General features: G+C 40.0%; 1 protein-coding gene across 4 annotated transcripts in view; it reads right to left on the bottom strand.

The window, feature by feature from the left end:
* Nucleotides 1-13,518, bottom strand: part of LOC114490986 (interleukin 1 receptor accessory protein) — a 138,988-nt gene that overhangs the window by 121,667 nt on the left and 3,803 nt on the right. Inside the window, exon 1 of one of the 4 annotated variants that reach the window (XM_036017844.1) lies at nt 2,897-3,062. The exons of the other annotated variants lie outside the window; for them this stretch is intronic. The gene's annotated coding sequence lies outside the window, so the exon portion shown is untranslated. Of the gene's footprint in view, nt 1-2,896; nt 3,063-13,518 lie in introns of those variants that run through there. 4 annotated transcript variants of the gene reach the window in all.

Raw genomic sequence — 13,518 nt, 5'->3', positions numbered from 1 at the left:
TGTAACATCTTTGCCAAGTGGATGTCTAGGCCTTCTTTAAATATCTCTAGTGATGGTGGACTCATTATCAATTTAGTTTTCCCATGGCCCACACTGTAATAAGTCTCCCATTATGTCGAACTGGACTCTGATCCCCTGGAATCTCTACCTGCTTGTCCTGGTTGGGGTTTCTGGCACCATGTCAGAGAAGTGCCTGTCTCTCCTACAGACGCCTTTGGGCCTTTCACTCTGGGGATCTGGAATCTGACAGTGCATCTCCACAGACCTCATTCTCAGAAATGGCAGACTAGGGCTTTTGCAAAGCACTTGTTCCCCTACTCTCCTATCCAAACCTCAAAGTCAGAGAAGCATGCTGAAGAAATAGAAATGCTGTCAAAACAGGAGAAAGGAGCTGAAAAAGGAGAAAAGGATGTAATAGGAGACCAGAGTTCCAATGCCTAGTGAGCTAGCTCGCCCATGCTGGGTTTCTGGGGAACCATCAGACAGATCAGTGCAGTAAGTAAACATCTCTTACAAGATGCTCACGTCGTATGTGTCAGCAGAGTGGATGGGGCCATGGGATAAAAGGCACACCTTGGTACCGTGAAGCGAAGTGCGAGGTTTCAGTGTGGCTTCTGAGTCACACAGACCAGGACTTAAATCCTCTATAGCTGTGCAGACATCGTAACTGTTCCGGGATTCAGTTTCCTCATTGGCAGACAGGTCAGGAAAGTACCTCCTAGAAACAAGTATGAAGATTACAGGAAATGATTTCATAAACAACCTGACACATAGTAAGCACTCAAATATTTTAGCTACTCTTTTTCTTACTAGACATCAAGCAATCCCCCAAGCTTTTCCCTACATACAAACACAAAGAAGCAGGAAATCCATGTATCTGGTAGGGAGACATGAGGCCAGCTCTCCCATGGGAGAGGCAGCACACTGCACACAGTAAAAAGTTCTTGCACTCGTACTCAGAAGGCCAGTTATAGACAGGCTTGGCTGGCTCTAAACAAGGCACGTCCCTCTCTGGCTTCTGCACAAAGCTGGGTTTAGCCTTTTGACCCTAACGATCCAGCAATCTCAGAGAACCATTACAAGTACTCTGTTAAATGGCAGCTGGGAAAGCCTGATTTCTATATCCCTCCTCCTGAGCCTTGTCTCTACATCAATAACCGCAACAGTCCCAGATGTCCCAAAGCATAGAGCCTGAGGTTGTTGCCCCAATTGGATGTGCCTAGGGATCCCTCTAGGAGGACAGAACACTGCAGAGGTGTGCTGAATGAAGTTTACAGCATTTGTATTCACCTACTGTTGGCTGCTGAACTCTCAGGTGATAAAGCCCTGGGTGTAAGTATGTGTTTTAAATAAGTCAAGACAAGTGAATGAGTTCTTCTGTGTTTTGACAGGTAGGAAGCCAGAGATATGTTTTTTAAACATTTAGGGGTATGTGCTGACAGAGAAGACTTATGGAATGACCAGATTCAAAGATGTGTGGCTCTCCTGGGGATCTTAAGGTACCTGCTTTGATAGGCTATCGTAAAGGCTTTCCTGTTTACTGTTTTTGGTGTATATCAAATATCCTGTATTTTGATACAAGGCAGTAAAATGTCCTTCAAGGGGGGTGAAAAATTTGACAATTAACACCTAGGTTATGAAAACAGCTCTCTGGGTGGAGAGAAACCATAAAGGTAATGAAGTCCAAAAATCTATGCACAGATTTAGAACAGGACACAGCATAACCAGTTATATGTCCCAAGAAGATGATCAGGCAATGGTGCATAGAGTGACATTGAGGGACAAGCAATAAAATGGTGTCCGTCGAGTATATGGAACTTCAGTGAGTGCTCTTGACTCACCAAAGGCCAAGTGGCTACTTGATGATTATCACAACCTCTGAGCTTCAGTGTTCTCACTTACATGAACTCAGACCAAACTCACCTTGCAGAGTCATTGTCAAAGCAAATGAAATATAAGTAGTATGCAAATTGTTGGCCAAACATAAGGGACTACCACTATTTCAATTCAGTAAAGCCAAAAGCCATTATTTTACTAAATGAAATAAGTAATACTTATTTTTAAAGATTCTCTCAAAGTGTCACTGACATGGTTGCATAAGCCAATTTCATTACAGTTGATGTTCCAATTACATATACTTTTTCTCTTGCTCTTCATGTAGTAGAGGCAGAATCATCCAGGAAATTTAAAGAACAGTTATCCAGATATAGCATAATGACATTATAGTTCACAACATTAGCCCTGAGTAAGATCACCTTGGCTTGTAATGCACACTAAGACTCTTAGTTCCCTGGATAATCCTGAACAACCCCTTATGATGACTCTGAGTCACCTTCTCCACTGAGAACAGAAGACAGCTCTGGAAATGCATATTTTCTTGCCTGGATTATTATAACAGAATCATTATTAATTGCCCCACCAATCCCCTTTCTGAATTCCAATGCTTTGACTTTCAGTGCCAGAGGTAAAACACAGATCTGGTCATGCCTCTATTGCTTAAGAAGATTCAGTGCTTGTCCTTGCTTTGTAGGATTAAGTGCAAATTTCTCAGTAATACAAACTCAGCTCACCTTTTAAAAGTCTGATTTTCAATGGCCCTCTTGATCATATACCACCTCCTAGTCCAGATGGACTCTCCCCAAGCAAAGCATAGGTTTCCTTCCTTCAGTTTACCTGTTCATCCTGTTCCTTACATTTTAGGTACCACAAATGGTTTTTAACCGTGTCAACTTAAACTGGAATTATGGTTTCCAGAGTGCCCTTTTGTGCATGGTTCCTGGTTAGGACTGCCTCCAGGGAAATCTGCCTGATGGATGGGATAAGTGAAGGAATAGCCATTGCCTTTGGAAAGTCCTTCTAGTGACTCTCGAAGGTTATTGCGGATCTGGAGGCTCACCTCCTAGAAAGGGGCAGTAGTCACATCCACACTCCTTCAAGTCCCTTTAACTTCCCCAAGTCCAAGGCCAGGCAGGTGGGAAGCTCCATGGTTCTGTCTGCCAGGTACCCGCATTGTAGAGATTAGACACAGTGAGAACAGTTAAGGGTTTTGGTTTGTCCCAGAGGGTTCCAGATTACTCTCTTCCACTTCACACACAGTTTTTCTTCCTGACTGTCTGCCTACCATATACAGTGGCAAAGGTCTTCCAGAGATTTCTTTACTTGCTGCTTCTCAGGATCCTTAGACTTGGATCTGATTTCCCAACTTTCCCCTTATAGGGCTTTAATTGTCCCAAAAGCTTCTCTCACAATAGTAGATCTAATCCCTATGATAAATCCCAAATTCCATGTCATTAATCCAATTATTCCTGCTTCTCTGCTCTGACCCGAACTCATACACCACTGCTCCCCACTAATCTCTCTCTCTAAAACCTGTCATCACATCAAGACTCACTTCAAATACCATTTGCTCATAAACCCCTTCCTGACTGACACAGTTGTCTCCTCCTTTCAGACACTGGATTGTTTTATCGTATATCTTCTACTGGCCATATACTCTTATACTACTCCCAGTATTATACAAGTTGCACTACAAACTCTTGTGCATATCTTATCTTTCATAATGATTTATAAATTCTGATTCTTCAGGGGTTGTGTTTGTGTGATTGTATTTTAACCTCCATATCTCACCAGTATCTTGCTTACCAGAGGTTTTCAGAAATGCTTATTGTCCAAAAGAATAAAGGAATTATCCATGCCACTTCTCCCTTTTTCATAACACAGGCAACTGAGACCCAGTGCAACTGTGTATATATGCGTGGGGTAGCCTCGCTTAGAGGAGACTATTTCTAGAGACATTTTACCTTTCCATTCCCTTCCCTTAGAGAAGAGCCTGTCTAGTCTAAATTCAACACTGTTTATTTTTATCATACACATAGTTCTAACAAACCTCATTTGCCAGCTCCCTAGTCAATAGTAAAGCAGAAACAGCTAATTGAATGGGGGATGGAGAGAACACTGCTAGAGCAAGACATGCAGAAGGCAAGAAGAAATAGTAGACAGTGAAAGAGAGACAGGAGAGGGAATTTATGAAAATCAGATTACACAAACTTAAAAGCATACCAGGCTGGGCCCATTTAGTATAAGGGTAAGTGATCTCACCTCAATAAACTCTAAAGGAGTTACAAGCCACTCCAGTAATCTGTCCTGAATCACCAAGATTAAGTAATGCCACACATTTTAGAATAATTTCTTCCTCAAATTATTTTATAACAAAAATTTAAAAAGAATTTCATACATTGCAATTTTACCATTTAAAAATCTCACAGCAGCTCCCTTTCTCAGGGAAAAAAGAAATTTTTTAAAATTTTGTCATGCCTTCATTCAGCAAACATATTGGGTGTCAGCTATATAACTCAGGCACTGTTCTTGTGTGTGTGTCTGTGTGTGTGTTTTGTGTAGACCTTTCCTCAAAGGAAATCATCAAACTTGGGAGACGTGGGAGGATAAAAATAAAACCTTTTAAATGCCCCATAAGGAAAAGGGGGAGGCACTGGAAACCAGCACAATGTTTGTTTCTTACGAAGAAGCAAACACACGCAGCCAAGAAATCGGACTCAGCTCCTTGTTACTAGCTTCTTCTGAGTTAAAATAAACTGTCAACTAGAATGAAGCTTCTTGCCTTCTCCACACAGCCTTTATCTTATTCCTCTGCCAAACATCTCTTCACTTCAGAGGACTTCTCTGCAGAGTCCAAAGGTGTTGCAGCCCTGAACAACTTGCTTGGAAAGAAAAATGTGGGAAAACATCGCAAAGAAATATTTGATTTTATCATCATAGCCCCTTAACACACATGTGGCACTCTTTAATTTTTAGTTTACAACTACAGTTTAAAATTCACATAGGGTTGTGAACTGGATTCACAATAAGGATTGGTTGAGATCCTGGAAATAAAGCACTGAATGCAGCCCCTGGCACACATGAAGCACTGGATCATTACTGGTGTTTATGATTAGCAAGAGGTCCTAAACTTCCAGCCAGCACTGTAGATTAGCCACATTAAGTGTTATCCAGAGAAAAATTGAGTCTTCTGCTATTTTTCCCTTCTCACCCAGAATGCTCTATGGCTATCCCTGGAATGCAAAATAACTTCCCAGCAAGCCAAGCTCACGGCAAAGAAGGATGGGCAGTGCCGGAAGTGCCGCCTGCAGGTGCGTCAGATGTTTGGGAGAGAGACAGGGCCTCCCTCCGGCCCCTTTGCTCACAGGTGGTCGGTTCTACAGGACCGGCCCTTCAACCTACAGGAATGTCCTGCTGAGGGCGAGGTGCCAGAAAGGATCCTGGAACAGCATTAACATCTCTGGTTATATGATTAGATCTTTGGTTTTTAAAGTTAACAGAATAAGCACAACTGAAAAACTGTCCAAGCATGTAAGTGTAAGCATATTTGGGGAAGTTATTTTATTTCAAAAAACAATAAAAAGTCAGCTCAATGGACTGAGCACTGATTATGTTGCAGGCACTGTGTTAAGCACTTTACATACATACTTAATTCTAACAGCAGTTCTATCCTTATGCCAACAACACAGATAAGAAAACAGGTTTAGAGGTGTTAAGTAATTTTCCCATACCCCAGAGGTAATAAGTGGCATTACCCTACCCAGGTTGCCTCAGTGTAAGATTCATATTTTTACCACTGTTCACTCATGAAATGATATAATTTGAAAGACTAGGTCATACATTCATTCACTGATTCAATACACTTATTGGACTATTCCCCCAAACAAGGCACCATAAAGTGGAACAAATAAATATGAGTAAAATATTCAGAGTCAGTTCTTACAATCAAAAGGCATAATGGTATACAGGTTTAAACTGCCAAAGTTCAAGAGCCGTACCTAGTAGCTTATGTGATTAGAGCATTGTCCCCATATGCGAAGTTCGTGGATTTGATCCCTGGTGAGGGCACATATAAGAAGCAACCAATGAATGTATAAATAAGTGGAATAAGTCAGTATTTGCCTTTCTTTCTTTCTTTTCTTTCTTTCTCTCTCCCTCTCTCTCTCTCCCACCCCCCTTCCTCTATCTCTTTAAAATCAATAAGTTTTAATTGCCAAATTTCAAATACTGACTCTACTACTGACTAACTTCATGACTTTGGGCCTCAGTTTTCTCTTCTAAAAATTGTTGATTATAACAGTACCTGCCTCATAAAATTATTCTGAAGTTCCAATAACCTAATATTTGTAAAGCACTTGAAAGATGCCTGATTCATACTGTCAAGCTACCGTTAGCTCGTACTAAGAGGCGTGTGTGTGACTGCACATGCTACATCAGTAAAGACTTCATGAAGGAGTTTACTTCACAAAGAGTTAGGCTCCAGTCAGCCTTGTGGAGCCAGAGAGAAGAAATGGAACTTGTGTAAAAATAAGTCTGCCTTTCATATGCTCACTCTTCACTACAGCAGATTTCAAAATCAGTACCTAAAATCTTACACGAAAACAGCTCTAGGTCCAATATTTGGGGTGACATAAAACACCTACATGGGGGCTATAAAATTTCCAGCTGAAATGAAATGAACAACAGTGAGTACATACATTTCCATCCATTACTTAGTGCCTTTGGAAATAAGAATTATTTTATTTCAGAAAAGGCAAAATAATCTGGTTTTATCCATTTTAGTATTTTGTGAGACATTCTAATGGGAAAGGAAGGCTGTGAATGAAATAATGAAACTGAATTTTCTTCCTTGACTATTCTTAGGAACCTGTATGAGATTAGTTTATCACCTCATCTTATACATAAATTCTTCTATTTGTCTTCACTCTTTGTTCAAGGCTCCAGATATATCAAACCTAGTCACATCCTATTTCAATCTTCTCAGTGAATTCCTGCTGCTTTTCGCCTAAATTCCAAACTCTTTACCATCGCCTGCAAGGCCAGTATGCTCTAGCAACGGGCTTCCCTTGGGACCTCATTCCCCGCCCTTCTCTCCCTCCCACCTGGCTCCAGCCACTTCAGCCATAGCTTCAGACCTATCCTGGTTCCTCCTGGGGCTTTTTCCTTAGTTGAAATGTCACCTTCCCAGAGGTGCTACCACTGACACCTCTATTCAAAATTGTGCCTCCTGCACATCCCCCCAACATTGTTGTTCTTGCTGTTGTTCTAGTCTCAGCCCCTCACTTCTTATCCAGACATCAGTTGCTAATTCTTCTGTTTGCTTGTCTGTTGTCTGTTTTCTCATATTTTTCTTTTGTTCTTTCTTCCAAATGATCCTTATAGCAATGCTAACAGCAAGAAATCACTTCTATAATTTCCCAAGGTAATTTTGAACAATTTCTAAATATAAACACAGACACATAATTTTTAATTTCAATATTCTAAATATATATTCAAAATTCTAAATAGATACACATACATATATGTATGAGGGTAGAATCCCCCCAAAAAGGAATTATATTCTGGAGGGCAGGTGAACAGTACTAGGTGAGTGTTCTAGGAACACATCTGTATCAGTGCAGCAGCTGGCGGTGTTGGGAGAGACTGTGTTCAGCTTCAGTGAATTTTTTTGAAGACTCTTTCAACCCATTTGCCCATTTCACGATGGCTGATTTACAAGTGCACTTGCCCAAGCTGTGCTGAGTGTTCAGCAGTTTTTGACCAAAATCAGCATGACCCTTATGCCTCACCCCCACCCCACCATTTACCCAATCTTACCAAGCAACTTTTTTTGTTAACTTGGATGAAAATAAAATATTTTGTCAATGTGGAAGAGGTGGCAACAAAAAATGGCAGAAGCACTCAAAGGCATCAGAATCAACAAGTTCAAAAGCTGTTTTGAGCAGCGGAAAAAAGTCTTTATAGGTGCATTGCATTAACTGGAGAGTACTTTGAAGATGACTGAAATTTAAACATTAAAAATAAATATACACTTTTTATAAATAGATTCTAGAGTGTTTTGGGTCCTTCCTCATGTGTATATATATATATATATATATATATATATATATATATTTGTAAGTATATATCTGTGTGTGTATATATAATATACAATATTTTTATTTCAAACATGTGTGTGTATGTGCATGTGTATGTATAAAAACATAATTTGTTTTCTCATCCAGTTCCACATTTTTTGTTCTATTCCTTGGGGACATATGATACTAATATCTGTAAATTTATTTACTCACCATTTACTCATGATTTAGGCAACTGCTATTTACTAGGCTCTATACTCTAGGCACCTGGTATACAGTAGTGTGTAAAACAAAGGTCCCTGCCCCTATGGATTCTACATTCTAGCAAAGTGAATTAAACAACAATAAGCTAAACAAAGTAATTAATTAGTATATGGATGCTAATAAGGTGACAACTGCTATTGAAAAACAAAAAGTAGAGCAGAACAAGTGAGGTCAAGAATGGCAGGGGTGGAGATGGGAAGGACGTGGGGCAATTTTATACAAAGCAATCAAAATACCTGCACTGAAGACATTGAGCAAAGGTGTCCAGAAGATAAAGGTGTTAGCCATGTAGTTAGCAGGGAGATTGAGACATGGAGAAAATAATGCACCATAGGAGGCCTTGGAAGGTATGTTAAAGACTGATTTATGCATGGAGTGAAATAACATGTGGCAACCTGTGCCAGTCACTTGTCTGGGCACTTCATGCATATTCACTTACTTAGTTCTCACAGCAACCCAATGACTAATGCATCCTGTTCCTCTCATTTTATACAGAGAAATTCAACAACTTGCCCAGGATTATACAGACAGAGCCAGAATTTGCACCCACATAAAAACACTCTGGACACCCTACAATATACTACCTCTCAGTTTATAAAATTCTAATCTAGGGTTTACTACGGTGCAGAGACACTAGATACCTGTTTCTTGAACAAACTACCCAGATGATTTAGATGCAGATAGTCCATACCACTGGTTTAATTCCTCTGCCCACAAGAAAGCTTCCCTGATATTTTAAGATAAATATCACATTGACTCCCTATCCCTTGTCATCCACATTATTTGCCAAACTGGGAAAGAGTTCTTTAGACAGACTCAGACCCTGACTGAATATATGCCCCCTCTCTACCTGAGCTGCATCAAATGTATGAGGCTTTGGGGTAAACAGCACTGCTGAATGAAGAGCAAGAAATGAATGTTTATTGTGTGCCTTTCAGGTGCCAGTTATTAAGGGCTGGGACTTTATATAGCTTACCTAACTTTAACCTTTGTAACAGATACATCATCAACAGATATATAGATAGCTATACCTATAGATATAGATGTCTATCTATCTAGGACATAGCTTAAGTCAGAGGTGGCAAACACAAAGCCTGCGGGTCGAATATGGCCCTCCACCTTGTTTTATCTGGCCCAGCACCTTGTTTCTACCCAGTGGCAGCACCAAGCTCTCGATTAACTGTTAAGGAGTAGTTACGCTTATACAATCCTAAAATTATATTCAGCCCTTTGAAGGCAACCATGAGGCTGATGTGGCCCTGGTGAAAATGAGTTTGACACCCTGGCTTAAAGCATGCTTATTTCCTTTTCACAGATGAGGAAACTAAGTATGGACAGGCTGAACGAGCCATATTAAGGATTCACACTCAACTCTGACTTGAAAGCCAGCCAACTTTTCACCATCTACTCTATCCTCCCTAGCCCCCATCATTATCTTTCTCTGAAATTGAAAAACTTGAAATCTGAGTTTCCAGAAAAGTGTTATGTAATGTGTATTACCACTCTCAAGTGTCCATCATTTCTGTAAGTTAAAACAATTCCTGTATTCATTTCAACAAGAGCCAAGCTTTTTCAACAGGCACTAAATTAGCTCAAAAGAAGAAAACAGAAAATATGCACTCATAATGCTAAAATCAAAATGAAAGCCAAATATGTTATCTCTTTATTTCTTTAGAGAAGAGTGTGGTGATTAATGGTGATACAGAGCTTGCTTTATGTAAAAAGCCTCTCTTCTCACTTCCCAAACAATAAATGTCACTGTGCCTCACCCAGCCATCTATTTTCTCTCCCGCCCTTCAAATCTGAAGCCTAAGTGGGCACACAATTGGCAGGTCATGGGAATGTGGCAGAATCAAACCCTTAAGGATGTAAAAGTTGTGTTTATAGAGCTGACTCCTAGTTCAGTGCTCAGGTGTAATTGTCACTGAGGCCAAGGAGACTGTTGGGACATATGACACTCCACATGCCACAACATGCAGATACCTCTATAGAAAGAAAAGTATGGTTCTCCTCTTAGCTTTTCAGGCATTTCCTTGGTCATTACTCTACACAGGCAGAGCCTCATAGAACACTGTACCTTAGAGAGCACCTCATCCAACTTCTTCATTTTCGAGGTGGGAAAAATGACTTTTAGAGAAGGAAAGCCACAAACCCACTACCAGGGCAGATGGACTGAATGGTTGAAGAGGGGAAAAAACATAAACCTTGAAGTTGGATAGCTAGTATCCAAGTCCCAGCTCCACTATTTACTAGGTGTGTGGCCATAGCAAATTCTTAGCCTCTCAGACCAGGATAAAAAATGCTAGCAACATTTGTCTTGATTACCTAAGAATTGTTGCATACACACACACACACACACACACACAAAAAGTATATACAGGGTCTGGCACAAGTAATGCCTGCTTGACTGTGGGTAGCAGGGTAATAACATGGATGTAATAATTTATAGTTTTAACTTGAACATTTCACCTAAAATGTCACATGTTGTACTTGAGTGTGATATTGTTATGTTACAGAATTACATGCTTATGATTTTGTAATAAAAAAGGGCATTATCCATGTCAGACCCTGTATATATATATATTTATATGTGGGTGCACGTGTGTATATAATAACAAGCATTTTGAGGGCCTTAACTTTTAAATAAACAAAAACTGTAATTTTTTTTAATCTAGGTCTTGTACTTTCTTTTTTTCTTTTATATTTTATTTATTTTTAAAGAGAGGGGAAGGGTAAGAGAAAGAAAAAGAGAAACATCAATGTGTGGTTGCCTCTCACATCCCCCCTACTGGGCCTGGCCTGAAACCAGGCATGTGCCCTGACTGGGAATCAAACCAGTGACCCTTTGGTTCACAAACCCGTGCTCAATCCACTGAGCTATGCCAGCCAGGCCTAGGTCTCATACTTTTTAATCCAGTATCAATTTGGGCATACAGCTGAATATCACTGCAATTGCTAATCATAAAAAAAGGTTAAAATCCTCGTACACTAGGCTCTTAACAAATGTTATGGCATATGATTGACACCTACCAAAAGCATAATAAAATGGTTTATTATCCCTTTTCACAGATGGTGAAAATAAAGCAGAGTTGGACAAGTAACTTGTCCAAAGTCAAACCAGGGAGGTTTGGTCTGGTACCAAAACCCACGATGTCACACAGTCATAATTGTAAGTCACCATAACATCTGACCATAACTGGCTTAAGAAACTGTGCTATCTATGAAAAGAACATTTTCAGGTATCAAAATTTATAAAATGACTGGTCCTCTTTGCTGTTGCCTTTAGCATTGGTTGAGAAAGAAGGAAGCCAGTGTAGTCACAAGAACTTATGTGTCAGACAAATAGAAAGCACAGGCATTCCTGGATATACACTAGACATAAATGGTCTCCTGTCCTTAAATCTAATTATATCAAATAAGAGCTGGATTGATGTGAATTCTTCACTGCTTTTAAAAATCTTGAGGTCGAACCTCATTGCAGCTTCCCACTTCCCTGGAAACTTCCTACTTTCTTCCAGGTAATTAATTTATGACACTTGACACTGGCCTTTCTGTTGATATATGCAAGCATGCATTTCAGTGTCATCCTTCACTGTGTTTGCTGCAAAACTCTCTTTATAATTAGAAAAGAAATGTCTTTTTCCACCACTGAGCCAGTGATGCCCAACCTTATTAGTCTGTGACTTCTTATCATTTTTCTGATTTTGTGACCACAAAATTAAAGGAAATTGAAGTTACATTATTAGTCGAGAGAGACAGGCTTTGAGATAATTAACGACATGAGAAAACTGGAAAGCCAAGGCTGGGCCTACCTGGCATGGTAGGAATCCATCATCCATTCCACCCAGTGCCTCTTATGTGTAGGTATGGGGCAGGATAAATCATGCCCTTGGTGGCTTAGGTAAGCATCAGAGAGTTAGAGAAGAAAACAAGGGGCATATTATAGGCCCATAGTGAAAAAAAATCATAATAGAGATAGAAAATGTTGTAAGGTCCCATGGACCAGGAAAAACCAAGAAAGAATTTCACCAGCATGTTTGGGAATGAAACAGTGGCAAAGGAGAGAGCAGCTGAGGAGTGTGATATAAGGATGCAGGAAGGGACATTTCTGAATCTAGCTGGACAAGTCCTCAGATTGTATGGTGTTATGCATAGTAAATGTGGTATAGCAGACCAAAGGCTTTGTGCTCAGGAACACACTGGTTTTGATTCTTACCAATTGGGTAACCTTAACCTTGGGCAGGTCTATACATCTGTCTGAACCTTAGTTCTTTCACGTGTAAAAGGCAGTGTGTGTGTGTGTATGTGTGTGTGTGTATATATATATATAGTGTGTGTGTGTGTGTGTGCGTGTGTATGTGGGAGTCATTTTTATGCTTAAATGAAATGACAGAAGTGCATGCACCAATGAATGCTGATTTCCCTTGCCCTCCTCTTTTGACAGGAAAATAGATCTCTTGGGGTAAAACAATAAGGGCTTTTTCATTTTATTCTTCTTTCCCCTTTTAGCCTTGACTTTTACAAAAAGATACGGTAATAGAATTTCAGACTTGAGAGATATCTTTTAAAAATAATGGTTTTTAAAAATCATAGCAGAAGACCCTTAGAGATGATCTAATCCAGCTCCCTCACGTTTTAGGCAGGATTGGGATGGGGGTGGGAGGAGGTCATCAGTCTTCACCCAGGTCCTCAGTTCTAGATCAGAGGCTGCACAAGTTTAGGTCTTTCTGAGCTCTAAAATGAAGTAGTACTTGTACAGAGGATTATTGCAAAGAATGAATGAGATTATATATATTAAACACTCAGTATAAACTATGACAGAGTTCAGTAAAGGGTAGCTATTGAACTTTGATTTTCACAATTTAACTGACAAATAAGTTAAAGGAGTTGATGGCAGGAGAACGAATCTGTGTTTATTCAATGCTTCTCATGAATAAGGTGCTGACATGGGCACTGAAGCTTCTAAGTAGGCCTCAGTGCTCCTGTTTCCTAGCTAGGAAACTGAGGTTCATCCCAATTCTAATAACTTGCCTCAGGTACCTGTCAGACTCTAGAAGTCCACACTGTCACAGCTACTGGAGCTAGTCAGAATAAAGTCAGCTAGAAGATGGTCTTCTAACGACCCCACCAGGGTAAACCATGCATTCGCATTTTCAAAAAAGAAAAAAAAGAGAACTTAGCAACAGTAGCTAAAATACTGATATTTGTTCTGCCAAATGTTCTGTAACCTTCCTGTTCTTTGGGGTTTTTATTTCTCCCACAGAACAACTTCCAAAATGGGCAAAGAGCACAGTAGGTGGCTCTCTTTAATATTTCACAGACAAGGCGACAGTGACTCACA

The sequence above is a fragment of the Phyllostomus discolor genome, chromosome 2 (assembly GCF_004126475.2).
Source record: "Phyllostomus discolor isolate MPI-MPIP mPhyDis1 chromosome 2, mPhyDis1.pri.v3, whole genome shotgun sequence".
In the NCBI taxonomy this organism is placed as follows: Eukaryota; Metazoa; Chordata; class Mammalia; order Chiroptera; family Phyllostomidae; genus Phyllostomus; species Phyllostomus discolor.
Note: the sequence above shows the minus strand (reverse complement) of the source record. Positions and strands in the feature narration are given on the sequence as shown.